Raw genomic sequence first — 13,521 nt, forward strand, 5'->3', positions numbered from 1 at the left:
TGTAAATATTTCAAAGATATTTTGTAGAATTTGATATGCCAATTGGCTCCGGACGATTGTTGCATTTAGTTTCAGACATCGCTACTGGGCGTCAGCTCCAAAACAGTTCTTTGACGTAATACAAGCATAATTATAATAAACTAGCGGACGCCTCCGACTTCGTCCGCGTGGAATTTACTTTTTTACAAATCCCTCGGGAACCATGGATTTTTCCGGGATAAAAAGTAGCTTATGTGTTAATCCATGCTATATTATATCTCAATACCAAATTTCAGCTAATTCGGTTCAGTAGTCGAGGCGTGAAAGAGTAACAAACATTCATATCATTAAAATCATCAGTTTTCGCAAATCTGGGAAACCATGGATTTTTTCGGGATAAAAAGTAGCTTATGTGTTAATCCAGAGTAAAATCCATTTCTATTCTAAATTTTAGTCAAATCGCTTCAATAGTAGCGGCGTTAAAGAGTAACAAATATTCAAACATACATCCAAACGTCCATACAAACTTTCGCGTTTATAATATTAGTAGGATGTGCACAAACTTGGGTATGTACACATAATATACAGTCAATTGTACATTAAATATGCCTGCAAGTATATTGAATGTACATAAAACTATCATATAAAAGTCAGAGTGATGAGGACCTCAACATCGTCACGGTTATAGCAGAGTATTACTTTGGTTATAGTCCCGACTTAATCCCGAGAGGTTTGAGTTCGATTCCCGCCCGCTAGACAACTATTGTTCCATTCCTAACACAGTCTTTACAATAACAAGAAATTGAAGGGAAAATTGATATACCAGTAGTGAAACTGAAATGGCAGGGCACATTCAGTTAGGCTTTGAAAAGCCAACAAGCGGTTACGAGCACAAAAAAAAAAAACATAAAAAAAAATATCTAGCTGTCTTACAGTGGACTTCATAGACGTCGTATGCGGATCATTCATCCGCTGAGTTTCAAATTCTCAATCAAATAGAGGTTAAATTCTAAAATCAGCAGCTGAATGATCCCCTGAGGGTGCCCCTACAACGTCTATGAATTCCACTGTTAGACTCGCGTTCTATTTTGTACATTCCGCTGATATATGCCTCGTGTTCGCGACTCGAACTTTGGAGCATACGAACTATACCTAACCTATTTTTTGCTCGCCGATTTTTTAAGTGTTGTGACAAAAACCGCTGACCTTGGCTCAACGATGTTTTATTGTAATTCAGAATCTAGCGTAAACCGGTTCTATAAATGTTTATTAGTCATCCTAAGTTTTTATATACGTAAACTATTTCGGATCAATGACTGTAATACAAGAATTGCTATTAAGAAATACGTCCGCGTGTTTTGAATCGTGACAATTTTTTTTTTTAAACATTTTTTGTTTGGCATCCAGTTTTTAATATATTTTTCTTTTAATCTCAGACCAATACGCAGTGAAATGAATATTATAATAAACCCAAATGTTAGTGGCCGTTTTGATCATGAATGAGACGTGATCTATGATTGACTGAAATTACAGGCACAGGAGACTTAGATAATATTTATGGTTGTAAGTGGCACGTCGATTCTCTTTCTACAATCGCAAACGCTTCGAAAACTAGAAAAATGTATGGGAATGACATTTGCTATCGACAGGTCACGTGATCAAGATCTTTTGTTCCCATACATTTTCCTAGTTATCGAAGCGTTTGCGATCTTAGAAAACGAATCGACTTGCCACTTGGCTGGCGGGCAGGTAATATTTATGATGATTTTCTTATTCATTTCTTATCAGTGACCTGGGATGCGCCCTAAGTGATATCAAAAAAGACATACATTTTGTCGACCAAAGATTGTGATTGACTCTCTCTTTCGTTGTGATTGCCGATATTTTCCATGCCGCTATTGGTCGACTATACATGTATCTCTTTCTCTACAAGAGATGTCGTAGACGTATGCTAGGCCCCTATATATTGGCCATGTTTGATTAAATACAGTACGAAAATATGCTAAATAATTCAAAGAATATTATTCGGATATTAATGAAGGCGTGACCAAATGGCAATGACCTGTGTCTAAATAAAAAAAAGTTTATAATAATGTCATTTCACGAAGTGACCAAAAAGAAGAGAGCATCCGGTTGCGGATTGGTCATGGCGTATTAAATGTAAATGAGAACATCAAATCGAACGTGACCAAATAATTGTAACCTCAAATATTTTGTACTTGGTTATCGTCATCAGTAGTGGCGAGCACTAGGTATTTAACTAGAGTCAGCACTAAAATCAAACGGAGTGAGAAAACATATCGACCTGAGAATTTACTTAATTCTCTATGTGCGTGAAGTCTGCCAATCCGCATTGAGCCAGCGTATTATTAACATATATTAGCGTAATCCCTCTGATTCTGAGAAGAAACTCGTGTTCAACAGTGAGTTCAATATGGGTTACTATTGATGATGGTGAGAGAGTTAACATAAAAAAGGTCTAAAACGGATATTGGGGTAAGACAGTGTATTTTCGCATTTATGAAGTGTACGCCACTGAATTCATCGGCCACTTAAAGAATACAAACCTACTTATAGCTACGCGCGAACCGGGGGGCGTGTAGCGATGAATGAAAAACTCACGACTGATGCACCGCACTTCCCCGCACGCACGATTTCACACCCGCGCAGTCTTTCCCCCGTAGCCCGCATATCATGGGAGTGTCATCAACGAACTTGGCAGACTGTACTATTCTTTTCTTACCCAAAACAAGGGAATCTGGAGTTTAAACCGCTAATACAGATTGACGGATTTCATCATCATCGTTAAAAGCCGATAAATGTCCATAGCTGGACACAGACCTCTTATATGAACTTCCAAGTACTAAGTCTCTAGCCGCTAGCATCCAGCGACTCCCTGTAACCCATTTCATGTCGTCGGTCCATCTGGTAGAGGATCGACAACAGGGACTGCGCTTTCCGGTGCGAGGCGCTATTCCAGCTCCTTGGACCCCCAACGTCCATCGTCCCTTCAGTTTCACGACGTTGGCGGATTTGGGATAATAATATTATGTATATAGTCAGTGGCGTGCATAAGGTTGTCGATCAGTGTATGCACAAGTAATAAAGTTGAGCAAACTGGAAAAATCTGTATTTAATAAGCACTAAGAAGACCACTCTTGGGGTATGCAGTATTTTAATGCATGTATGAAGTGCACGCCACTGTATGTTGTATCATTATCAGTATTTAATGATAAAGATCAAAATCAACGGCCAAGCGTACTTTTAAGGCTTTGAATTGCAAACTTGGAAAGCATTTTCAGCTGTTCTAATAACGGATTTACAAAGATTGATATACGCGATATAGCCACTAAACTTTATTGGTAACCGTTCAGTGAAGTTTGACACTGCTTGCCCTGGTTAAAAACATCATGCAAGCCACTGACTGACTGATGTACTATCCTAGCCATGACAGTGAGTTGGTCACGGCCAATCCGTCGATTGGTCTCAATGATTTATACAAGACACCATGCTCCAGAACAAATCGTCATCCGGATCTTACTTTTTTATTATTTATTTATTTTTTATTCTACAATTAAATTAAGCCTAACCATAGTGCAACACAACACAAAACCACAGTTGGTTTTGCTGTGCACTGGTTATTATTACATAATACAATATTTAAGAACAAAAATAATTAACAAACGAAAGAAAAGAAAAACCAAGAACAATCATTAGCGTGTAGTTAAATAAATACCGTAAAAGTGTGAGTGAACCGCTGCTATATATATTTAATTTATTTATATATTTTATATTTATTTATTTTCAACTATATATCTACTTTCTATTTATAGTAACAGTAGAAAGTAGATATGTAGTTGGAAATGGAAAACTTCTATTTACAATTTAAACCGTATGTTGGGTTACGAAATTAAATAAAGGTCATTAAGTTTCAATCCTACGCCTTTAACCTACAAGTAACATAATATGACAGACAAACACACATCACTAATGGTATATAAATTTGCGATTGTTTTTATGCGAACTATAGTAACACTATCCCACTCGTATTGTGTAATACATCTCATTGTACTCCCTCGTTAAAGTAGGGTAAATATATTTTGAGTTGTAATAGAGAAATTCCCATTTATTTACTACGTATTAAGCAGAGTAGGCGTTTTGTGTTAGTGTAAGTCAAAAGACCTCGTCTGCATTACCAGCTGGTGAAATTAGCTCATGTGGAAAATCTGATGATGAAAAGTTCTATGACAGAGCAAATCAGCAGGTATAATTTGGTGCAAGTCTCAAAATGCGTTTGCTCTACGAGTATGTCTGTAAACCTGAAACATAGGTTTTAATTTCCAAGTTGCTTTGATTTAATTAGTTTTCAAATCTATACTTAATACTTAATATTAAGCTGAAGAGTTTGTTTGGTTGAAGGTGGTAATCTCAGGAACTACCGGTCCGATTTGAAAAATTCTTTCAGTGTTGGATAGCCCATTTATCGAGAAAGGCTATAGGCTATATTTTATACCCAGATTCCTGCGGAAATGGGAACCACGCGGGTAAAACCGCACGGCGTCTACTAGTACAAATATAAACAGGCAACGCTTTTTTCATAGATGAACTGATCTTTGATTTTTTAACCCAACACACGGTGTAAATTGTATTATAGTAATATATTTAATTCTATGATAGCATGATTCGTGGTTACCCTATTGTTAAGCCTACATTCATTAGTTAGAGCTTGTGCTTCGATCGGCAGATGTCGTTTTTATAATGTCTTTCATTAATAAATATTACAAACTCTTAGCTTTTATAAATTCACGCAGGTCTGGGAATTATAAGCTCCTAATCTTGTCAAGTAATGGCGGTAACTTTGGTTCTCCTATAATCTACTTACAACCTTTAATGCTTTACTAATCGATGTATAATTCACTCGAAAGGCTTTCGATTAATTTATTTTTTCTTGCTTTCTTTCTACGCAAAGTTTCCAAATTACAAATTGATTTCTATCATTTGGTAATTGGTCATTTGGTGAACTTAGTCATGAACAAAAAACCATCCCATAGCCGTTCAGAAAATGTTACGAAAGTTCACAGTACAAGCAATCTACGTAGTACTAATGCCTTTATATCGTGTTAGTTCAACATAAATCCACGTTTATTGAAGTATATATTCGCTAAAATCTAGACAGATATTAATTAGCCGCACCTAGGGCCGCGTCAGGGGTCAACAACCTCTCCAATTAATTAGGTACACCTGCATCGTTATCAGAACATTATTGGAACGCGACACATTTTAGTGGCTTACCTACGACGGAAGAGACAATGGATGCGGTATTTTGTAAGACTTTATTGACTTGTTTGTTTGTGTTTGTTTATTATAGGTTTTTACAAGAAAAATAGGGCATTGATAATTTTAGTATTGATTCTGGCATTTCGTTGTTTAAAACCAGCTGGATATCCAAATAGTTCTCCAATACTATGAGTGTGTTAATTTAAAAAAAAAAACAAATTTTATTTCATGTGTAGTTTGACTGAAACAAAACGAAATACACAACAGTTGAACTAACCGATGCCCGTGACTTCATCCCAATTGACGGAAATAATAATTCAATCAATCAATCAATTTACTTATTTGCAGATACATGCATTATACAGGTGGTCGGTAGATGTAGATGGTAAATGTATCTTGCCAATTTGGCATGCAAATTATTTATTAAGTATTTAATGATTCAAATGACAATTTCACCATTTCAAATTTACATCTTTACAATAATTTTATAAGTAAACATTTTATAATTATATTACTAAATTATTATTATGATATTACTAATTCATAATGATCTTCTCACCAACCTACAGGTAGCATGGGTACGGTGACGGCTCGTTTCACTCCTGAAAGTTTGCCGCGATTCACGATAATAGTACGTATTATGAATCTCATAAGGCAACTGCCATTCTTTTTTTTCAGTTATTTCTTAATTTAAAATAAACCCATGGCTTATCTCATGTGCCATATTATACAAAAACAATCCGAAAAGTAGTTCTTGAGAAGATGGCGTTTGAAATTATAATTCTACTAATCTTGGAGCAATATGATACTTATTCTCCTACCTATTCTATAGATTATGCACAAGAATATTTTTTTTTAATAAACGAATATTTATCTAAATGATGGTCGATTACCGCATCCACACGTCGACTGAACTAACGCGTCGTCGCGTTTTATAGGTGGGAATAAAATGTTTATCGCACACACACAATTATCCGCTTAGTGCATTTACATACAAATACATACATAGAGCTGACAGCACCTTCACACTGACGTATGCGCTTTTGCTTTACAGCAGATTATTGAGTAACAACTTACACGTCGAGTTAACAACTCTCTAATCAGAGTGAAATGTGTATTGATGTTTGATATTTATATATGATTGATATTTAGTCAAATCAAATCGAATATGTGCGCATTTACATTTGATAATCCTTTTACAATGACTGGTAATTGCCCAATAAGTAGGACCGTTTGCTTATCGTTGATTAAGTGTTATTTAATTTATTTATTTTATTTTTTTACGTTGTTAGCTGGACATGTTTATATGTATACCTATACCCGGCACATGTACGGTTAATCCATTGTATACTAAGATATTCGTTTCTTACCGGTTCGGAAGGCCGATTCTTTGAGAAGTGCGGGCAAGAATCTCATATCGCCATTAATAAACCTCATCATCATTATCAACCCATATTCGGCTCACGCCCACATTATTGAGCACGAGGCTCTTCTAATAATGAGAGGGGTTAGGCCTTAGTCCACCACGCTGGCCTAATGCGGATTGGCAGACTTCACACACGCAAAGAATTAAGAAAATTCTCAGGTATGCACGTTTCCTCACGATGTTTTCCTTCACCGTTTGAGACACGTGATATTTAATTTCTTAAAAATGCACACAACTGAAAAGTTAGAGTTGCATGTCCCGGACTGGATTCGAACCTACGCTCTCTGAATCGAAAATTCACAGGTATACACGTTTTCTCATGATTTTTGCCTTCACCGTTTGAGACACGTGATATTTAATTTCTTAAAATGAGGTCATATACCCATTAGCACGTAATCCTACTATCCTACTAATATTATAAACGCGAAAGTTTGTATGGATTGTTTGTTTGGTTGTATGTTTGGATGTTTGTTACTCTATAACGCTACTACTGAAGCGATTTAGCTGAAATTTGGAATGGAAATAGATTTTACACTGGATTAACACATAGGCTACTTTTTATCCCGAAAATTCCATGGTTTCACGAGATTTGCGAAAAACTAAATTCCACGCAGACGAAGTCGCGGGCGTCCGCTAATAACTAATAATTTGAGATTGATTATATTGCTTTTACAAAGCCCAAACTATTTAAATTTTCGTGCCAAAGTCCGTTCTCTCAGTTCAATTCAAGTTTAAGTAACAATTGTATTTAAAATTACGCAACAATTCCCCCGCGGCGAACAATCGCTCTCATTACAATAAACACAATGCTTCGTTCGGTTAATCCGCTCACCCGTTCAATAAATCAATCATTCATTCAGCTGACCGAACTGTACGTGATTGAATACCGTAATACGAGTATATGGTAATATGTGCGTGTAATTAAAATTTAAAACCATATTTGTTATTTTTGGATGTGTAATAAACGTCGGATATTTTGAGTTTTTGGAGTTACTACTCAGGAATAGATTTTTCATACATAGCCCGCGGTATGAAAAAAAAATTTAGTGCGCAACCTATTCTGCGTACCTTTCACCGAATATTATCAGATCATAATATCAAAACCATAAGCGAAACAGTTTTTTTGACGGCGGATTTACAAGACGGATGTCCTGGGCTTGATCCCTGGCTGGGCCGATTGAGGTTTTCTTAATTGGTCCAAGTCTGGCTGGTAGGAGGCTTAGGCCGTGGCTAGTTACCACCCTACCGTAAAAGACGTACCGCCAAGCGATTAAGCGGTCCGGTACGATGTCGTATAGAAACCAAAAGGGATGTGGATTTTCATCCTCCTCCTAACAAGTTAGCTCGCTTCCATCTTAAATTGCATCATCACTCACCATCAGGTGAAATTGCAGTCAAGTGCTAACTTGTAAAGAACAAAAAAAAAAGTTTCTCACAAACCGAGTATTAGAGGCATTTTCTAAGCAAACGCGTTCTTAAGCCACATTTACACTTATAGTTGAGGTCATGGTCAAGAGTGAGCTCATCTTGTAAAAAAACACGTGGGTCAATAAGATAAATACTACCTATTTACATATTACAAAATAACTCAGCCGGCTAATCTTTATACGCCACGAAGGGCAATGGATACTTAATACAAAGCTACTAGTACTACTCTACTACTCTAAAAAAGTAGAGAGTAAAAAAGAGAGTAGAGACTAAGTACAGCCTACTTACAGACAGACGGACAGATATACAGACAGACGGACGACAAAGTGTTCCTATAAGGGTTCCATTTTTCTTTTGACAAATACTTCTTATAATTACCACAAAAAAAACATAACATAACATAAAAGTATAAAGGTTTAAAGTATGTTGTATTCTATGGGTTAATCGCTGGATCTACTGAACCGATTTTAAAAATTCTTTTACCACTAGAAAGCTACGGTATTTGTGAACGACATAAGCGTTATTTATCCCAGTAATTTTACGGGAACGGGAACTACGCGGGTGAAATCGCAGGGCGTTATATTATACGCTATGAAGGGCAATCGGTACTTAATCCAAAGCTACTCTAACCAAAATGAGTACCGCCAACTTGTAAAACTACATTCCCAAGTCGCTTGATTGCGATATGATTTCACAATATTCAAATTTGTTTTGTAATCTCACCAGTTATGAGCATCATATGTTTATGTTTATCTTTTATGGTTACTCGTTAGTCATCGGTAAGCGCCTCTTTTGTGGCCCATTCACAACTTATCTTATAGTAATATGTTTTTTTTAACAACCTAATCTTTGGGAAAATACTACCGCTTTGCTTATTTGTTCTGCCATCCTGTATGTTTAAGGTGTAGACTGGACAGGCCGAGGTTACGAAATAATCTAATGAAGAGAATTAGACATATTACAATCAATGGTGGTGCAACCGGAAATACCTATATCTCTTTCATTGTATTAGGACGAAAGAGATGGGACTGGGACAACTCCGTCGCCACTATATTTTGTCTATTTCTATTCACTTGGTCTCATGTTAGTTAATAATCTGTTATGGGTTTTCGATTCTCATCTATAAAGTAATTTACTCTATTTTATATATTTTTATTTATTAATAGTAATTTTTTTTTTACATAAAAATACTATAAGTATGTATTTTAGAAAATAGAAACCGCAAAGAAATGAAATAAACAAAACAATTAGATTTAAATTGTTTTGTTTATTTAATTTCTTTGCGGTGAAACATATATTTAGCACCGTGTCATAAAATTTACCGAATAATTTCACCGCGGCTAGTTGCCTCGACTGGTGACAGAAGGGCTGGCTCATGCGCGGAAATGCAGCCAGTATTTTTGCCACGTGGGCATGATTTGTATAGTTATTGGGATAAGTTAGCTTAAGTTCCATATTGTATTCTTTCTTAATAAAAAAAAAATCGGATCATTATTGAATCGCTAGATTTTTTTTAATGGCGGACCAACAAATATAAATGCAGACTTAGTTCAAAACAAATTATGTTGATGTCTTAATAAAAAAAAGTAGAAAGAAAATTGGAAAATATCTATTTGTTTGATCCCTAAATCCAGAACTGTTTACTGTCCTAGTTAGTAAAGCACTCTTTATCCTTGATGTTAGCTAGACCATGGAACAATGGTCCGTACTGGCTATTACAGAGAGCTATTGTTTTAAACTGCTCAGCTTGTACGGTATTCATTGAAGATTAATATTGAACTAGCTGTATTTAGATGCGTTTGCTGATGCATTCTCTACAGGACGTGCACCGTTTATGACTTCGGTAAAGTGTTATAAGATGAACTGTCTCTAATCTATTTATCTGTTTGTCTGTATGTTATTTTGTATTTAGTTTCAATTTATATGAAAGCTTCTCGTGACCAGAAGGCTGATCAGTATTGCCATACAACGTGGCAATACTGCCAGCCTTCTGGGCAGTTTACCAATAAACATCGATTAGGATGAATTCTACGACGCCTAAGTCTGTAGATATAATTTTATATTTCCTTTTATTTTATTTTATAAGTTTAGGTTAGGTTCGTTATTTAGTTAAATAGTATCGTATTTAGTTAGTGTAAATAATTGTAAAAGCAAAATTTATTGTATTAAATAAAGAGAATTTGTATAGTACATGGATTAAGGGTCCGAAAAAAAAATTTTGTTACTTAAGAAAAAAAAAGTTATTTGAAAGCTTAGGTTTCTAGTCGGTACTTAATCATTATTCGTCATTAACGACCCATATTCGGCTCACTGCTGATGAGCACAAGTCTTTTCTCAGACTTGACTTGATTTGACTAGACTTCTTTAGAGGGGTTAGGCTAAATTTCCGCATTGGGTTACCACGCTGGCCTAATACGGATTGGCAGACTTCACCCATTTAGAAAATTCTCAGGTATGAAGGTTCCTCACACTCCTTACGATGTTTTTCCTTCACCGTTTTCGACACGTGATATTTAGTTTCTTAAAATGCATGTAACTAAAAGTTGGAGGTGCAATAACTACAACTTAAAAACTCATGTAAAACTGATTTTTTCCCTTCCTATAAGAGAGGGGATATAGAGCTTAGACCCACTAGACAATTAAACATAATGATCGGTTGGACACCACCAAGTTTGTAAGTTTTTACTGAAAATTTCTATAAAGAAAGAAAAGCTCAGAATTTCGTACCCCGATCCAGGACTCGAAACCACGACTCCGTGATCCGAAGACACATAGGCTAACCATTGAACCAACGAGGCAATTGCAAGGCATGTTTCGTGCTATACTTAATAAATAATATAAATTAATAAATAATAAATAATAAATAATAAGAACCTGCCTTCCGAACCGGTGGTAGAATCTTTACAAATAGTCAACTGACGTGTTAAAAGTGCTTGTAAACTGAGCCTACTTGAAATAAATAATTTTTGATTTGATACTTTGTTATAGGAAAAAAATCCGTTTGTTCGATGAGAAACAGCAGTATCTGATTTAAAATCTATTTAAAAGTTAATTTGTTTAATACTTACTTCATTCATTCACATTCATTGTCTTAATCTATGAACTCAAAGTGCTCCACTTTTGGCGCTTTTATAAGCCCGGAAGACGCTTATCATCTGTTTCATAAGAAAGATAAAAAAATTCTCTCTACCCTTTACCACGATTACACGCTCATATTTAACTTCGAGTTGAAATCGACTTTACGTGAAACCTAACGATTTGCTAAGAATTTTCCTTTAACACATCGTCGTTTAACAAGGTAAGAATATTGTCAAATGCTAACTTGTCTGAAAAAAAAAACATTAGCTTGCGTGGAGATGTACATATTCTGTGGTTGTACATAAATAGTAGATTTTTTAAATGTCGAACCGATTTTGAAAATGCGGCCTTCAGGCTGATCAAAATGATGCTATTTTTTGCTTATTAGTGTAATACTAACTAATATTACCTACAATAATGAGCAAAAATAGCAAAGTTTTGTGAAGTACATTTACATTTTGAAAAAAATCAAAATGTTTTTTTAATAGCCAGGCCAGGATTGGGTTAGTAGTACGCATTTTTTTAGCAGTCTGACCTTAATTTGCTAATGAAAGAAATCAGTTTTTTCCCGCAAGTTTTTTTTCTTATCTTAACTTCGAGTTCCATTGGTAGTGTGTTCGATGAATACCGCTTACATCACAGCGGAGTTGCCTCAGTAGGGTGTTTGGATAGGACTTGTTGGGAGTGAACTGCAAACACGGGTTATCTATTAACTAAGAGAGTAATGCAGATAGTACACAAGATTCTTTATTTTTTCAGAGCTTTACTGTTTTCTCACCTGATGTTATGTGGCGATGCGTTTATTTTAATCAATAAACGCGCTGATTTAAATAAGTTACAGTTTCTTTAACTTGTGCTCGATTGTTGTGACATCGTACCGAAACGCTAAGTCAGTTGTTAATTGTTACGATTCAGACCAAATGCAAAATGCTCGAACATCTTGGTCCACTCCGTTCAATTTACACCGTTCATGGCACATTTAAATGATCATCATCATTATTGTATTTTTTTTAACTGGCCACAGGCTCATGCCTCTGTGATATTTTTAAATTCCTTATAATTAATGTAACTTTTTCCAACCGATCTGATGTGCAAACATTTAAAGCACGACTATTTTTCCGTTTGGTAATGTAAAATCTCCTAAAAATACATTTAAAGCCTTAAAACTAAATTAACAATACATTTACTAGGGTTTTGCCCTTTGAAAATTTCGAGGAGTATTTTTCCGTTTGGTCTGAATTGGCCATAATGTATTTGTATGCCCTAAGTACTGGCATAGTGTGTCATGCGAACTAAGTGCTGAGCAAAGAAATGACGCATCGCTAAAAATACTCGCCCTTATTTGCAGTCGGTCTGTGGGGCATTGGGGACACTCGAGCTTAAATGATTGTATTGTTTTTGGATATTGATGTTACGCCCACTACACACTATCAAGTTTACGTCTGCAGCGTGAGGATGTCAGCTGTGAAAAAATATCGAAATTATACTTAGAACGATATTTTTTCTGCAGACTTAATAGTAATTTTGATCTTCAGTGGTATGCGCGTATGGATTTACAAGACGGAGGTCCTGGGTTCGATCCCCGGCTGGGCCTATTGAGGTTTTTTTAATTGGTCCAGGTCTGGCTTCGGCCGTCACTAGTAGTAGTAGTACTAAAAATACTATCAGCTGATGATAATGATAATGATTAGGACCGACGATTCTGAGGTAGAGGGGTGTAACACTATTATCATTACAAATCTGGACCGAGTAATTTACAAATTTTTTTTTGACCAACGACAAGCAAATATACATTTTATGCCTACTTGAAACAAATGAATTTTGAATTTTTCAAATTTTATTAAAAAATCTAGAATCTAAATAGACACTTTTTTAAAGTCTGTCGATTTGTTGCGGTATAGATGTCATTCACATAATATTATGTAGGTCCTGTAGATCACTTCGTTGAATGTAAAATTCCATTTCATATGACATTGACTTTGACACCATGTGATATTGAAAATTCTATAAAGCCTCCAATACACTACCTACTCGTTTCGAAGTTTGGTCGCAACCCTCGATGAAGTTAATCGAATTTCGAAGTGCATATTCGTCACATCAGATTTCAAGCTCATATAAAAGTAGTATTATAGTGTTAGTTATTATTTAAATAAAAAAAAAAGTTGGAAATTAACTACTAAATATTGTTAAATGGTGCCCCTGTTAACTAATAACTTTACCTGACGTTTCAAAACTGCTTGTGAACTAAGCCTAATTCGTCGTTATCAACCCATATTCGGCTCACTGCTGAGCTCAGGCCAATAGACCACTACGCTGACCCAATGCGGTTTAGC

At 35.6% G+C, this 13,521-nt stretch overlaps 1 protein-coding gene across 1 annotated transcript in view; it reads left to right on the top strand.

Moving 5' to 3' along the window:
- The window catches only part of LOC112056080 (lachesin), a 166,920-nt gene that overhangs the window by 16,238 nt on the left and 137,161 nt on the right, over positions 1–13,521 (top strand). The window lies entirely within an intron of this gene.

The sequence above is a fragment of the Bicyclus anynana genome, chromosome 18 (genome assembly GCF_947172395.1).
Source record: "Bicyclus anynana chromosome 18, ilBicAnyn1.1, whole genome shotgun sequence".
NCBI classification, from domain to species: domain Eukaryota; kingdom Metazoa; phylum Arthropoda; class Insecta; order Lepidoptera; family Nymphalidae; genus Bicyclus; species Bicyclus anynana.